At 41.9% G+C, this 17131-nt stretch overlaps 1 long non-coding RNA gene across 1 annotated transcript; it reads left to right on the top strand.

Moving 5' to 3' along the window:
* Positions 1-1781: 1781 nt before the first annotated feature.
* LOC149871942 (uncharacterized) lies at positions 1782-7899 on the top strand. The gene is made up of 3 exons (XR_016440564.1): positions 1782-1934; positions 4027-4168; positions 6219-7899. It is a non-coding gene; the product is annotated as an uncharacterized LOC149871942 (long non-coding RNA).
* The last annotated feature ends 9232 nt before the right edge of the window (positions 7900-17131 follow it).

Here is a 17131-nt window from a genome sequence, read left to right as displayed (position 1 = left end):
GGTAAGAGCAGAAACAGCCAAATCAGAAACTTACGAACACTCAGAGAACTTTATGCATCTCTGACTGGACTTTCTCTCCCATTTGCTGAATGACTGTTTGCTCCAAAAATCTCCCTCTGTTGCTGCCTCTTCACTTCAGCTTCACTCTACGTTGCACCTCTTACCCTCTTCTCCAGTATCTTATTTTCCCCTGCTTCTTTTGGCATCCTCTTCCCTTTACATTACTCTTCTTTCCATTTGATTTAAACCCTCTTAAGTAAACCTCTCCTTTCCATCTCCCACCAAAATGCTAAAATTAACACATTTGCTGCCATCATATTATTTACTCTGGTTGTATATTTGTCATCATATATTCACCCTGTTTTTCAACTGGTCTGTGTCCTTATTGTTGATTTAGACTGCAAACCCTCTGAGGCAGAGAACCACTACTACTCTGTGCTGGCATAGAGCATGGCATTGTAGGGCCTTATTTCTGCTTACCCCATAGACACCACCATGATAAACTTAATAATAATATTATTAAAAAATAATAATCTTAGTACACTCATAATGTATTTTTCAATTCCCAGTGGAAATTAGATACCTTTTACCCCTTTCCTTCTCTCCCTTGTGACATTTATGAAATGAACAACAGCCTGGTTTACATCCAGACTTGCATAAACCAGATATGAGTTCTGTTTCCCCAATTTTTCCATATAAACAATACCCACATGAAAACCTAAGAATCAACACCGAAGGAATATTGTAGCCAAAGTAATTAATTACTGCTTAAGGTTAGAAGATAATATAATTTTGCTAATTACTCACAGCTTGGGGCCCATTTTTTCAGTGCAGCCGACAACTTGCATGTTTTTAATCCCCCTAATAACAATAACGGCATACATCATTAACCCTATTTTATTCTTTCTTAATTTTTTATAATACCAATAACAAAGATCATTAACCTCTGTTCTGTTTAACATCTAATCAGCCATTTTAGTTAAATAAATATCATACAAAACATTAAATATCACTTTGCTAAGCTAGATTTGCTCTCAGGAGGGGGATTCTTCCTAATGCATTATATTAACATCAGTTTACTCCACAAGTGTCAAACCGTGAGTGGTAATGAGCAAAGAGATACACCATAATATATGGCTTTAATCAAGCTAATTCAATCTTCCCATTTTATCTTTTCTCAAAACTGTGCTCTTCTTCAGAACTGCTGAAAGGCTTTTGTGTTTCCTTTCCTAAAGAAACCCTGCCATATTTTGCTGAGTTTTCATTCATTTTTTAAAGCCTGCTGCCACCACAGAATTTAACTGGTGAGATTATACCCAACAGGCTTAATGACAGCAATGATCCAGTCACTGTCTTTGTGGAAGCAAGAAGCTCAGTGTTGCCTAATATCATTACAAAGCATTTCCCCATGGCAATAATGCCTTAATGAGGCATTAAGGGGATGGTGGGATGCCCATGCTTCAAGCCCTTTTAGATTCATGTAGAGAGCTCAGGCTAGGGCTGTGCATGGTCCGGGTGAAGATTAGGTTGCTTCATAGTAGGTGCAATCAGGAGAAAGGAAGCTGCACAGATATTACTTGAGAAAATATTGCCAATTTTGTGAGAACATTAAACACATTTGGTGAGAGATTCAAAATACAAAATTTCTTTCTAGGATTTATATTCCAAAGTTTAGAGAGGTGAGGTTCTGGAATTTTGGTTCAGGTCTATCTCTATTGTTATTGTTATTAATAAAAGACTAATGCTCATCTTTTCAGGCAGAAAAAGGTAAAAATTGCAGCTGCCTACATGAGCCTGATTGCTGCACCCAGGAAGGACTGAAATTGGAAGAGGAAGGTGATATTGATGCCAGCTGAGTTCTGAAGATTCCAGCAACAAAGCAGAAATGTAATGACCAATAGGAAATCCAACAGCTTGTTTCTAATCCAAAAAAAGTAAGTGTTAAAGCCAATGGAAGTTTTACCATGGAGAAGGGGCAGATCTTAATTAAATAAATAAGAGTATGTTATTTATTATTCCTGTCTTGGAAGCTGATTTATTAACAATTTGGGCCAGGTCACATTTTTATGAGGTAAATAAAGGGAGTGGGAATTTTTGTTACTTTTCAACTCTTAGACAAAAAAATTCTGGAAACCAAATAATAAATTATCCTGCAATATGTTTTAATGTATACACAAATTAGCCAAAAATTTAGAGGGTATAACACTGAACTTCAGACTGAACAGGGTCCACTTTTCATAACTCTCCCCAAAAAAAGCATAGAAAAATATTTGAAATATGATAATAAATGGGGATGATAATACAGTCTCACAGATTTCTTTCTGTTTTTAAATAGAATTTCTAGTGATTCATATATAAAATATTCTAAGAAATGGAGAGAAATTATTTTCAAAATTAAAACATATAATTTCTTTGGCTTAGTCAAATTTAATTACAACATAAAGGTGTTTGTTCAAAGAGAGAAGCATTGTTGAGTAATATATTTAAGAAAAGTGGGAGATAAATATAATGAGTGGGCAGGAGGAAAGCTACAGACTAGAGAAAGGTAGGGAAAGAATCACATGAGCTATTCAAGGTGGGGACTAGGAGTCATAGAATCACAGAAAATTAGGGATGGATTACGGTCATCTAGTCCAATCCCCTGCTCAAAGCAGGACCACCCCCACCTATATCATCCCAACCAAGGCTGTCGTCTAGCTGGGTCTTCAAAATCTCCAAGGATGGAGATTCCACCACCTCCCTGGGTAACCTATTCCAGTGCTTTACAACTCTCCTAGTGAAAAAGTTTTTTCTAATATCTAACCTAAAAACCCCTTGCTGCAACTTGAGACCATTGCTCCTTGTTCTGTCATCTACCACCACTGAGAGCAGGCCAGCTCTACCCTCTTTGGAACCACCCTTCAGGTAGTTGAAGGTTGCTGTTAAATCCTCCCTCAATCTCCAGACTAAATGGGCATTTTTATGCATGTGTGTCAGTGCTGAGAAAATGCCAGTGGCGCACTTGTGAACTAAAACACGTTAAAGGTATTTTAGTTCAAAAGCACACCGCCGCTATTTTCTCAGCACTGATACACATTTTGCCATTTGTATAAATGTATGTGATGCAGTGGTGGGCACATCAGCTCACATGTGTAGCAGTCTTGATTAACTGAGTCTGCTCTGACCCACCAGATTCCCAGCGTATAGAAGCAGACAAATATATTTGTATAAATGCCCAATAAGCCCAGTTCCATCAGCCTTTCCTCATAAGTCATGCACCCCAGCCCAACCATTTTTGTCGCCCTAAGCTGGACTCTCTCCAATTTGTCTACATCCTTTCTGTAGTGGGGGAAGGGAAGAAAAACTAGACCTAGTACTTGAGATATGGCCTCACCAGTGCTAAATAGAGAGGAATAATCACTTTCCTTGATCTGCTGGAAGCACTTCTAATAATGCAGCCCAGTATGCCATTAGCTTTCTTTGCAGCAAGGGCACACTGTTGGCTCATATTCAGCTTACTGTCCACCGTAACCCCCAGGTCCTTTTCTGCAGGGCTGCTGCCCAGCCAGTCAGCCCCCACTTTGTACTGGTGCGTGGGATTGTTCCATCCTAAGTGTAGGACTTGTCATTTGTCCTTGTTGAACCTCAGGAGATTTCTTTTGGTCCAATCTTTCAGTTTCTCAAGGCCTCTCTGAATCGTAGCTCTATCCTCCAGTGTATCCACTACTCGCCCCAGCTTGTCAGCTACAAACTAGCTGATAGTACATTCCATCCCATCTTTCAGGTCATTGATGAAGATATTGAACCACACCAAACCCAAGACTGACCCCTGAGGCATTCTACTTGAGGTCAGCTGCCAACTAGACATAGAGCCATTGATTACTGTCCTATGAACCTGATGATCTAGCCAGTTTTCTATCCACCTTCCAGTCTATTCATCCAACCTATACTTCATTAGCTTGCTTGTGAGAATGTTGTAGAGAATCATATAAAAAGCCTTGTTAAAGTCAAGGTATATCACATCCACTGTTCTCCCCACATCTACAGAGTGAGTCATCTCATCAGGGTGGTCAGGCATGACTTATCCTCGGTGAATCCATGCTGACTCTTGCCAAGAAACTTCTTCTCCTCCAAGTGCTTAGAAATGGCTTCCTTGAGGACCTGTTCCATGATTTTTCCAGAGACTGAGGTGAGGCTGACTGTTCTGTAGTTTCCTGGTTCCTTCCCTTTCTTAAAGGTGAGCATTATATTTGCCATTTTTCAATTGTCTGGAACCTCTCCCAGTTGTCATGAGTTTTCAAAGATGATGGCCAAGGGCTCTGCAATCACACTGGCTAACTCTCTCAACACCTTTAGGTGCATCGCATCAGGCCCTATGGACTTGTACATGTCTAGCTTTTCTATATAGTCCCTAACCTGCTCTTTTGCCACTGTTGGCTGCTTACCTCCTCCCTAAACTGTAGTCTTGGAGCTGACATTTGGCTATGAAGATAGAGGAAAAAAGGTATTGATTACATCAGCCTTTTCTACCTCATCTGTCACTAGGTTGCCTCCCCCATTTAGTAAGGGACCCACATTTTCCCTGATCTTCCTTTTGTTGCTGACATATTTGTGAAAACCCTTCTTGTTACCTTTTACTTCCTTTCCTAGCTGCAACATCAACTGTGCTTTGGCCTTTTTGATTTCACCCCTGCATGCCTGAGTAATACTCTTATACTCCTCCCTAGTTATTTGTTCAAGTTTCCACTTCTTGTAAGCTTCCTTTTTCTATTTTAGTTCCCTGAGGGAGTCAAAGTCTGCTTTCCTGAAATCTAGGGTCCATTCTCTGCTGCTCTCCTCCCTTCCTTTACTCAGGATCCTGAACTCACTTGTCTCATGGTCTCTGCTGCCCAAGTTGCCATCCACTACTACATTCCCCACTAATTTTCCCTGTTTGTGAGCAGTAGGTCAAGAAGAGCACAGCTTCCAGTTGGCTTCTCTAACACTTGCTCCAGGAAGTTGTCCCCAACACTCTCCAAAACCTTCTGGACTGCCTGTACAATGCTGTACTGCTGTCCCAGCAAACGTCAGGGTAATTGAAGTCCTCCATAAGAGGACTTCAATCATGTTCTATGATCTAGAACAGCGGTCCCCAACCAGTTGATCATGATCATCTGGTCAATCAGGGAGCCTCTTTTAGTTGATCCTGGGGTTGGGGGGGCAGGGTTGGGCACAGGCACATGTGGCCTCCCCCCTGTGCCCCCAGCCCAGCAGGTCAGTCTAGGGGAGGGAAGGGAAAGAGGCCAGACTGAGCCCCCTACAGTGAGGAGGGATGGTGCAGCACAGCCAGAAGCAGGGTAAGGTAAGTGGGGGAGGGGGTGATCAAGGCCCCAGCAGTGAAGGAGGGAGTAGGCCTAGGGATGGGGCCTCAATCTGCCCTCACTATGGCGCTTACCTCCCGTTCCTTCCCCCACAGACTTACTGGCTGGTTGGGCATGTCCCTAAATAATTTTTCTCCATCCGTCTCAATTCTCCCCTTCCCTTCCCAACCAACAGACTTTGCTGGACAGTGTGTGTGTGTATGTGTGTGTGTGTGTGTACGTGGGGGGGTGGATCTTGAGTTGCTGTTAAATTCCTACTTAAAAAGATTGGAGACCACTTATCTAGAAACTTCTAGTAGCTCTTTAAAGAAAGCCTCATTTACCTCATCCTCCTGGTCTGGTGGTCTATAACACACACAAACCATGATGTCACCCTTGTTGCTTTCTCCTCTGATCCTTACCAATAGACTTTCAACAGGCCTGTCTTCATTTTCATACTGGAGCTCTGAACAATTATACAGCTTTTTTTATACAAAGAGCAACTCCTCCTCCTTTTCTCCCCTGCCTGTCCTTCCTGAATAGTTTATACCCACCTATGACAGTGCTCCACTCATGTGAGCTATCTCACCAAGTCTCTGTTATTCCAATCACATCATAATTCTATGACTGTGTGAGGTCTTCCAATTCTTCCTGCTTGTTTCCCAGGCTCTGTGCATTAATGCAGACAGACACCTGAGGTAACTAGATGATTGCCCTACTTTCTCAGGAAGAATAAGAAGGCTTCCTGCTTGCTCTTCTTCTAAGTGACCCACTTTCCCACTTACCCCATGGCTCCACTGCCCAGCAAACCTAGTTTAACGTTCACCTCGCTAGGTTAATGAGCCTGTTTGCTACGACACTTTTCCCTCTCTTCATCAGACATATCCCATCTCTCCATAGCAAATCTTCTTGGAACAACATCCTGTCATCAGAGAAGCCAATGCCTTGCTGGTGACACCACCTGCACAGGTAAATTGATCTGTAGGATGCATCCACTCCTGCCTGGACCCTTCCCCTTGACAGAAAGGATCAAGGAAAATATCACCTGAGCCTCTGCCCCCTTCACCCCTGTACCTAGAGCCCTATAGTCACTTTTGATCTGCACAGGGTTCCCCCTGGACATGTCATTGCTGCCCACATGGATGAGTAGCATGGGGTAGTAGTGAGAAGGCCAGATGAGAAGGCAAGGGATCCATTACATGGCAAGGCTCCCAGCTTTGACAAAAAGGGACCCAGCATGAGGCAAGACACCCAGCATGCAGTGGTGAGGGACCTGGCAGCAGTGACAAGGGACCAAGAACACAAATGCTGACAAGGGATTCAGCACACAACTAGGTACCCAGAAGTGGTGTCAAGAGACCCAGCATGAGGATGCCAGTGAGGGATCTAGCACACAGTGAGGCTCATCAGGGACAGCGAGGGAACCAGCATACAATACTGACAACAGCAAGGCAAGTGGAAGCAAGGCACCAAGAGGAGGGGCAGGTGGCAGGACAGCACCCAGCAGAGGAGCAGGGAAAGCAGCACAATATAGGGCCTGATCACTGGCCAAAATTTAAAATAATAGAAATCCATGGTAAATTCTGTGGGATGAGCAGTGGCAGGGGAAACCCCCATGATAGGCCATGGAAAAAATAAGAGGAAGCAGCAGTACAAACATGGAGATACCAAAAGGAATGAGACACAGATAAGATACAAACTTTAAAATGAAAGTTATATGTTATGTTGAAAAAAACGAATAATTGAGAGGCAGGAAGTAAATGTGCATCGATGGAGACAAAACAAAAACTTGAGAATGCCAAGTCCAATTTGGGAATCCAAAACAAGATGGCTTTCCAGAAATTCACAAGCAAAGCCTCAAGTATGTTCAAGAAAAGAGAAAGGAGGGAATGTCAATCATCCATGAAGTTCTTCAAACCAAAGCATTAGAAACAGCAAAGGAATTGAATACTCCCTTTAAAAAATGCAAAGCAAGTAGTGGGTGGTGTATCTGAATGAAGTCAGTGTTTGAATTGAATTGAAGCTAATGATGAATTTAATGTACTGGTATTGCTACAGTTTTTGTCAGTAGGTCTATTTATAAAAATAATACCAATTAAAGTTTTTATTTGCGCGAAATCTAATTATTGGCGGCAATCTTAAATTTAGGGCTGTGTTAGAGCCAAGTAAATATAGTAACTTAAAAGGAGAGGTTATAGAGGAAATGAAAAGAGACAGACTGTAAAAATTCAGAGATATTGTTTGGTTCAGGCGTATCAAATGTCATTTAAAGAGAGAGTCCAATTCAAGGTGATATTGTATAACCTTGCCTGGCATAAAAAGAATCGGATTCCTCTAATGAAACCCTGTAGATTTTCCAAGCAAGAATAAAAGTTTCAATTTGATATGTCAGTGAGCATCTAAAAAACCCATACTGTTCTACAAGACAACGCAAACACCCAATTCTATTGTTCTATTAGGAAAAAAAGTTTATTTTAGAAAGAAAAGGAATCAAAAGTCTGATGGTAGTATATCCCTAAAAATTAAAGACCATCACGTTCTAGGTCATGCCCACTTAAATCTGTGTATGGAGGGTTTTTGCTTTATGGATCTCACCTCCTCCAAACTCATCAGCCTCCTGATATTATTTAATGGTTTTTTCCACTGTGGGAAATGAGCATTCCAGCAAATCTTATACACCAGGGTATAGGAAAGAATGCTAGTTAGTGCTAATATATGTAACCAGAGAATTAAACAGATGCAGCCATCTTAATGGCCACCAAATGCATGCAGATATTGTTAGGTTAGCATTATACTGGGTCATACACAAATTGATTTATGTAGAAAGAAGATTTTCTGGATCTATTTCCTTGACTTTACTGGGGATTCATGTAAATATAAGAGTTGAACACGTAGAACAATTTACAGAAGTGAGTCTTTATAAATCTTTACAAATTCCCTGCCCACTCTTATGCTATGTTCATATACACACAGATGTCTAAAGTACAATATAGATAAATATTATAATGACACCTCAAACATGAAAAAGGCAATATGAAAACCAAAAAAACTGATAAAACCCAAAATAAAGTGGCATATTCTGCCTCCTTTTCCTCTCTTTCCTTTCCCAGTGATATTTGTGATCTCCTCCTTTAACTGGAGTCTCTCCAATGGCTCTTGTGGTCTTTGTCTTTGTCAGCAGCATGTGTGAAAAGACTAAATAGCACTTGTACTACAGACTAAACTACATGTAACAAATGTTCATTTCATATCTTATTAGAACAATACAGGAACAAGAAGTTGTGCCAAATAAGAGGAAGAAAGAGAATATAAACTGCCAAATATTTTGGCATCTGAACCTAAACATTAACCCAACAATCTGGTTTAGGTTGTTAGGTTGGGTTCTTTGTTGGTGCTGCTGCTAGTTTATTTCTTTATATTAGAGCACATGTCCTCACCCATGCATTGTTGAGAACAGATTATGAACACCTGTCTGACTGAATGGTATAGTATGGAATGCTCTGTTTATATTGTATTTCAAAGAAAGAGGAAGGGATTAGAAAGAGCTGTGATTTAATATAACCTCAATCTCTATCAGTCAACATTATTCATTTTTAACATGACAAACCAAAGGCAACAAAAGCATTTACAATTGGTATGATTTAATTAATCTCTTTTTTCATGTAAAAATATCTGTTGCAAGAACTTTTTTGAAAAGTAGAATTTATGAATAAAAGGAAATTCCATCTATTCCTTAGGCTACAATACTGTGAAAAGCGAGAGTGAAACTAGATACTTTTCATATGCATAAAATACAAAAAAATTCTTACTTAAAACAATTCTGACACATACGTTTACAATTTTAAATTAGTATACATTATGATCTAGTCTTGAGAATTAGTATGTTAAAGTCTAGCTGTTCATAGAATTACTGAAAGCAAGCAAACAGATGAACTGATTGAGCATAATGTTATACAGGGACCTAAATATCTGCCTGTCTAATCTACTACCTAATTGTTTTATATGAACGTGGATGTACTTGCCCCCTGGTGAACAGTATCAGATACCTGAGGCCTTGAAGGTCCTTGTAAGAAGAAAAAAAGCCAGGCAGAGGATACATTTTAAGTGTATCTTGGGGTTTTTTTTACACATATGCAGCAGTCCCTGAACAGAGATGTACAAAAGTATGTAGACTACTATCTATTTGTAGGAATGGAGGAATAACATGAATATGTTGTTCCTAGGAAGCAACTATGCATCAAAAATCTACTCTAATAAGAGATCAAGGCAGAAATTAAGATCCTATTATGTGAATTATTAAGAAGAATCTAGCTAATAAAATTCAAAACGCATAAAATTTATTCCCAAGCCTAAACACCTGCTCATGCTAATAAAAAGAACTAGTACTCTGCATTAACAGAGTACCTGCCGTAAAATGTTTTTTTACCTCCTCATGGAAGTCATGCTAGGCAGTGAGAACATGCACTTCCACACTGTTTATTTTAGATGTCTTATCCCACAAAGGATGCCACTTTCAATGGACTGGCCTGCCAGCTTTTCCCTCTACCAGCTCCATGTCTTTTTTCCCACACTGCCCCCCATGAATATTCAACAGCTTCACACTTCCCTGCTGAGGACTCATGAGAAATGAGTTAGTAAAGACTTCCTTTACATTTTAGGCCATTATTATTCTGCTTTAAAATATATAAAATATGCTAGATTCAAAGCTTTGAACTTCCAGCCTGGCACTCTAGAACTAGGTGATGAATTATAGCCTTTTCAAGGTCATCAGTGAATGTATGCAGTAATCTGTGATGACAGCTCTTTAGAGCACAGGAGAGTTAAAACCTATGAACACATCATGTAGATCCAATACTTGGTAAATAATTGGGTATATAATAGAGCACAAATGGTGCTTTCCCATTTTACTTGTATGGATTTTGTGTATTTTACCATATTCCTATTCACAATTTGAGCAAATAGTATCTACTGATACAGAAATTAAAAATGTGTGAGGAAGAAGCCAGTGGGCAGATCTACAGCAGATGCTACAGGACAGTAGCAATGAGCTACTGCGCTGTAGCTCACTGCTACCACGCAGTACTGTTGTCAGGTGCTAATTGTAATGTGATGCTACAGCATTGTCAGAAAAACACCATGCAGTAACGGTACTAAGCAGTAACACCAGTTACTACGCAGTCATTTAGTACTTGCTTATGTACATTAACAAATACATAGTCGGCCACCTGTGTAGACACAGCCAATAATACTAAAAACTGGCTGAGTTGATAAATGAGTGTATACTTTCTGTGGAACGGAAAACACTGAAAGTGAATGGATATCAGCGTGAGAATCAGAATGACAGAAGATGCAGTAAACACTGATAACACCTGCTGTCGAAATAACCTCTCATAGTAAAGGTGGAATGAATAGGTTTAAGGGTTTATACAATTATAGTTGCTGTTGTAGTTGTAACTCAGTAGGAGAATACCGAAGACAGAGAGAAACTGTAAGTGTAGAAAAATGTTATTATAAGTCTTGAAGATATAACATACTTACTGGATTTTATTGGCCCAATCTATGCAAGTTCATAAGTATGTAATCAAGTATTTTTCAGTGCGCTACATTTTAAAATCATAATGGTTTTATTTGTCTAATCTCTTATGAAATTCTTTAGTTACTTGAGCTGTTGACTTCAACAAGCTATAACTACTGATGCATGGATATTTTCTTCACAGATCATAAAAATAGTATTTTTTCACAAAAGACAACTTCTTATGCATGTCTCAGTCGGAATTCAATATCACATTACTCATATCCTGCAAGATCCACCATGGGTCTATGAATCTATTCTACTAGCAATCTCATGTCTTCCTATAGTTAAGTCCAACATGTTTCTTTATTCTTCATATACAAGACAATTTTTTAACACCCACTCACTGTTTCTTTGCTGTAGATCATAGATCCCTCTCTCATATTGTTTTCACCCTCTAGAATAGACTTTCTTCCTCTCTGTACTCCTTGGGAATAAAACAAAAACAAAACCAAAAAACAAAACACACACACATTATTTTGCCACCTGAACAGTACCTGTAATTTTTTAATAAGCCCATATTTTCTGAAAACAGGGGACCCACTATCCTTTTACCCTAGCCAAAAATTAGTTTTGTCTACATGTGAAAAACCATTGTGGACTATTTACTTTGATTTTCAGCTACTGCATAATTATTTATTCTTCTTTATATTTATATATTTGGACACAGTCCTCTGTTTATTACTCCCCAGAAGGGAAAGACAGCTGAAGAAGTCCCTGTCTCTTATTCTTAACTTTATCTAATAAAAACAATAACATCATATTCTATCATCCTACCAGTTTTCACAGTGCTCAATCACTGTCCCTGAAACTTGTTCTCTGTATTTTTCTTTACTCCCACTCAAATGTTGCACTGAAAACTACCCACATGACTTGCTTTGTATTTGTGTGAACAGACTACAGAAGGCTGTGGTGCACTTCATAATACTTCTGGATGAATCTGACAACCCCAGTATTACAATGATAGCTCATCTTGAACTAAAAAAGTTCAAAGTATCCTTTATGAAAGTCTTCTTGAAGACTTGAACTAGATATGGAAGGTTTTCCTATTCTTAGCCTGGTTTTTATCTTACTGAAATAAAGATAGTAATTTGTAAAGACTAGTTTTGCTGAGCACCAATGGGTTTGACTAACTTCCTCTGAGGTGTTAGGCTCTCAGCAACACTTGAATAGGACTTAGGTTCTCATTTTGAGCATCCAAAAATTGAAGGCACCTTTCAAATTATGATTTTTTTTGTGCTTTGGTTTGCCATCTCTAAGGAATACAATGGTATTAGGATTAATTGCATACTGTACAAATGTGTAGCAAGACAATTTATTCTTGGGCATCAAGAGCTCAGATTCACCTGTAATGGTAATGCCTCCAAATAATTAAGATAAGGAGAAAAAGCAAAGATGTGAAAAAGTAGCTTTCTTTTTTGAGTAAATTCGCCCCCCGCCCAAATCTCCCATAAATAAATATAAAATATTGCTCATCAACAAGGGCTGTTCTATTGAGTGGTTCCATGAGTAGAAAGTATTCAAGATTCTTACCCAGTCCCCTCTCCACAAATAAGCTTCTTCCATTATTTACATAGGCATTTTATAATATTACACCTATTCTGTCCATGCAATAGCATGCAGTTATTGTTAATGGCCAGCTCTCTGGAGCCCAGAGCAAAGTCCATAAGGATATACTACCTCCATAGTGTGACACAAGCAATTTATTACTTAGAGCATTTTAGATGGAGAGTAGGAGGAGTACTACCTGAATAAATAACTCTTGTGCTAGTTCCACTCTACTAATGTGCGGTCATTTTTAGAACTCTCTGGTCTTTGAAATCTGCCCCTGACATTGAAAATCTAGGATCCAACACTATGAATCAACTTGGAGGGGCAAAGGCCATTTCAGTTAGATTACTTTTTGCAAAAGAAATCTGAAGGTAAAATATAATTTTGATCTACTTGTTTTTTACTTACCTGGAGTAGAAAATAATGTGAGCAAGTGTAGCCAGTGAAGATCAAATCTATAGCACTCTGTAAAAGCTTCATATGTGGAATTATATTCACCTCCCACAAAATTTGATCAAAACACTGAAGACTACACTTAACCTGTATATAGTACATATTTTTTTTACTACTTTGGTCCTTATTTACACGGAAAACGTATGTGATCCCTACTTGTAGAGAGAGGGGTAATCAGTCATGTTGGTCTGAAGTTAGAAAAGAGGCAGGGCAGGGTGACACCTTAAACTAGTGAAACAGCCCTTAACTGTAATGAAAAGAAAGAAAACGTGAATTTCTTTCCGTTACAGTGAGGGACCAGAAAGCAGGGCACAGTGCCACCTTGTTCCACTTTCTGGTCCCTAATTCTAAAGAAAAGGAAGGACGTGCCATTGGGAAAAGACATATCCACAATGAACTTTGGTTTATTAAACTTGCCCTCAGAAATAACAGAAACTATCCAACAAAATGAGACTAATAGCTTAGAGAATCTGATGCAACATTTGGGTAATTCTTGTACATTTTCAGATAGCACTAAAAAGCAGCTCTTAAAGTATTTTGTATATATTTAAATTATTTGCTTAGCAGTAAACCTCTCCTTTTGGACTACTCTGTGGATGAGATTGGGTAGAAGAAGAAAGGATAAGTAGAATGGTATATACATCTGGTATTAACAACCAAACTTAAAAAATAGAAAGGATGGGATCTTGAAAAACACAGAAACAAATAATAAAATCTTTTATTTTAATGTATTTTCCCTGTTCTTATTTGGTTAATTATAAGTCACTCTGTGATAGCTGCAAAGGTGACCCTATTGTTATTATTCTAATCATCGCAGTAATATCTATGTAGCTTAATCAGGAATAAAGTTCCCGTTGTGCCAAGTATGATCTTATTGAGCTATTTTTCATAGGCGCATAAAAGCAGGAGGATTTTACCATTTGCAAGGTGGCTTTAAGAAAAAAAGCAAAGGGAAGAATGAGATATGAACAAAAAACAAGAGGAGACTCATTTACACTTAGGTCAATGGAGTCAGCACTGCCTTTAAAATGTTTTGGTAGGTTTCATTTATGTAGGTCAGGGGGATCAAATGTGCAGCCTGCATGCTGGATCTTGCCTATGGAGCCCACCATCTGGTTCCCAGTGGTGTACCTGGGTCTGATTAGACCCAGATAAGACATAGTACATGCTAGACTATACCATGGGAAAAGCCTGGGATGTGCAGGCAGGCACATGTGGTGTGGATCCCAGAGTGGCCAGGAAGGTCACTGCATGAGGAATAGTCTAGCTGGAGGCATGTAGGAGAGGTCCCAGACCAGCCAGAGTAAGTGCCACACTACACATGGTGGCCACTGTGCTCACACTGAGCTACAAACAGCGTCTGCTCTGAGATGCATGCCACAAGCAGAACCCATCTTGCCCACTTTAGGATCTACACTACACACGGTGCCTGCTGTGGCAGAAAGCCACCTTGTTTCTCCCCAAAATCTCTGCCCTGTGACACTGTGACTAACATCTCTGAGCAGCAACCATTTGATTAGGGTGGGCCCAGCACGGAGGGGACCACACCCTGGCCGGTCTCTTTAGGTAACTTGAACTGGCTGCAGTCCTGAGGGAGGGGGGAAACCTGCTCCCTCTGCCTACGTGGCTTGCATCAATTACCTGGGTGGGGGGTTTCTACCTGGGGAGCTGGAATCTGCCTGGTGACAGGTGATGCATTTCAAATTGGTTGGCTGACAGCCAACTGGGGCTGACCTCCACTGGACCAGGTGAATGAGGTCACAGGGGCTATATAGGTTGGGAGGGGGAGGAGGCTCTTTCTTCTCTCTTCGGCCATGAGGTGAAGCAGCAGCAAAGCAGGGAATACAGAGAAGCCTTACCATCTGAAACTAGCTCTCTCTCTCACCCCAAGACTCCAGAGGGGAAACTGGAGAACTCTGGAAGATGCTTGTGAGTAAGCTACTCAATCGGATTAGATATTTAGCTGGCAGTAACACAGATGCGTAATCAAAAGGCTACCTCAGCCACACTGTTTGCTCTCTAGGATTTCTAAGATATTGCTCAACCCTGTACCCTAGTTTACCCTACCCCCTGTAATCAATAAAGTTCTCCTTTTTGACTGGTGTGGGAGACTTATTGAGGGGTGGGTCTAAATTACGCCTAAGAGACCCCTTAGGTCTGCGGACTAAGGGAGACTTTGCTTTTTGCCCCCTTGACTTGGGGAAGTGCCCCAAGTGCCTGTACCGGGTCGAGTACCCATCGGACTATTAGGCCTGTGTTTCCCTGAGGACACAGGGCCGAGTCAGTCCCTTCTCGGGGTGGTGGCGGCGACGTTACCCCCAGGCTAGCGAGTGTGCTCCGGGAGAGGGGTCGGCCAAGCATAAGGCGCCCCTAGGGAGGCATTCGGAGTCTGGAAGGTGGTCGGGCACAGGGAGGTGGGCGGCTCAACGCAGGAGCACCCCCTACTGGCCCGCCACACCTGCAAACATCACATTCAGTGTGGAAGTGTACACATTCAGTGTAGAGGAAGTAGCACATGTGGTGCAGTCCAGTCAGGACAGCTGCTGCACGTAGCACAGCATTCTGGGATTCATACTACGTGTCCCTGGCCAAACTGTACTGCACATGGCACCCGTTCCATCTGCCCAGGGATCTGTACTGTGGTCCTGACTATTTAAAGCAAGTGCCAGATCTAGTATGCTAAGGGACGGGAGGGGAGTCCATGGGGCCAATCTGACCCATGGACTGTCCCCACATCATTCATCTGGTCCATAGGATTGGACTGGTTTGACACCCCTGATGTAAGTCATTATTCGGGCTCCTAGTTTTCCCTGATAAAAAAGTTGCAAATTCTCCAATAAAACATGATAAAATCTCTGAATTAATCCCCCCAGATTTCAAATTAGAATGAAACGCTACTACAATTTTAAAGCAATTTGGAAGTCTACCAGTGCCTCAATCATTATAATAAAATTAATTCTAAATACCTATACATTTTGGTATTGAATTTGGGGTTTTTTTATCATGGAAAATCAGAGCTCCCACAGCCCTCTTAGCTTACAGAACACAAGTCCAGGCCCCTCACTCCCAAGCCACAGCCCTTCAGCTCTGCCAGTGACCCTCACTCCCCACCCACAGCCCCCTGGGCTTGCTAGTGCCCCTCACTCCCCTCTCCCACAACTCCCAGCCCTGCTGGTGCCCCTTGGCCCCCAGCCACAGCTCCCTGCCCCTGCAAACTTGCAACGTTGCTAGAAGGGGCCCCCAGCTGCCAGGGCTACAGAGCCAGGGACCCAGGTCTGCAGCCTCCTGCCCCCCACAGCAGTGCCCAAGCCCAGGCTGCTACCTACAGGAGATGGCAACTACTGTAGTGGAGCAGAGCACAGAACCCGGCTTCCCCCACCCATGGACAGCATGGCCAGAGCACAGCCTGTGAGAAGGCAGGTGTGGGTAGCATGTTGCAGGCTTGGGTTGGGGGGAGGATGTCTCCCTGCCACCATACTCACTCCCAGAAGGAGCAGGGAGGACCCGTACCCCACAGATCTGTGCATGGGGTGGGGACTGGGATGGGTTGTCCATTGCGGGATCAGGCTCCCCACCTTACTGCCTTCCCCGGAGCCTCCACAGCATAGTGGGTGGGACCCACCAAGGCAGGGCAAAGCAGGGCTGGGCACAGAAGCTCCTTGCTGCTGCAAGCTCTACACTGACCTGGCAATGCACCCCCTGCCCACCCCGCAGCAGTGAGAGGTACAACCCTGTACTGTTGGCCCCACTGCTGTGGAGCGGGCAGGGAGTGTGTTGTTAGCGCAGCACAGAGTTTGCGCCTCAGAAGCCTCTGGACCCTCAGAAGTATGCATAGTGGTAAGAAGCCCCCCGCCCCCCCCCCAGACAAGCCACCCAAGGCCCTGTCCCACTCCCCACCAGGGTCCTGTGGCCATCCATTCTAGCCTTGGGCCCCAAGCCCCAGGCACCACCCGGCTAGGCAACAGCCCCAGACCTAGCCCCAGCCCTACACAATTCATTCCCTCCCTCCCTATGACGGCCGCAGTACCGCCTTCTCCACTTACTTAACTGTGGGAGTTGCTATCCAGGCTGCCTGGTAGCTATGGGCATATATATGCACATGGCACATCCTGCCTTACCACCCTCCTCCTGCTCCCTCCAGCCCCTTGCAGGCTGGCACTCTCTCCACGTGTTTCTCTCTTAAAATGAAAAATCCACATTTTTCTCAGGCAAAAGAAGAAATCTGCATTATTTTGTT

This window comes from Crocodylus siamensis, chromosome 2 (assembly GCF_052110815.1).
Source record: "Crocodylus siamensis isolate JL-2025a chromosome 2, ASM5211081v1, whole genome shotgun sequence".
Lineage (NCBI taxonomy): Eukaryota > Metazoa > Chordata > Crocodylia > Crocodylidae > Crocodylus > Crocodylus siamensis.
The sequence above is the reverse complement of the archived record's forward strand: the minus strand, read 5'-3'. Positions and strand labels throughout refer to the sequence as shown.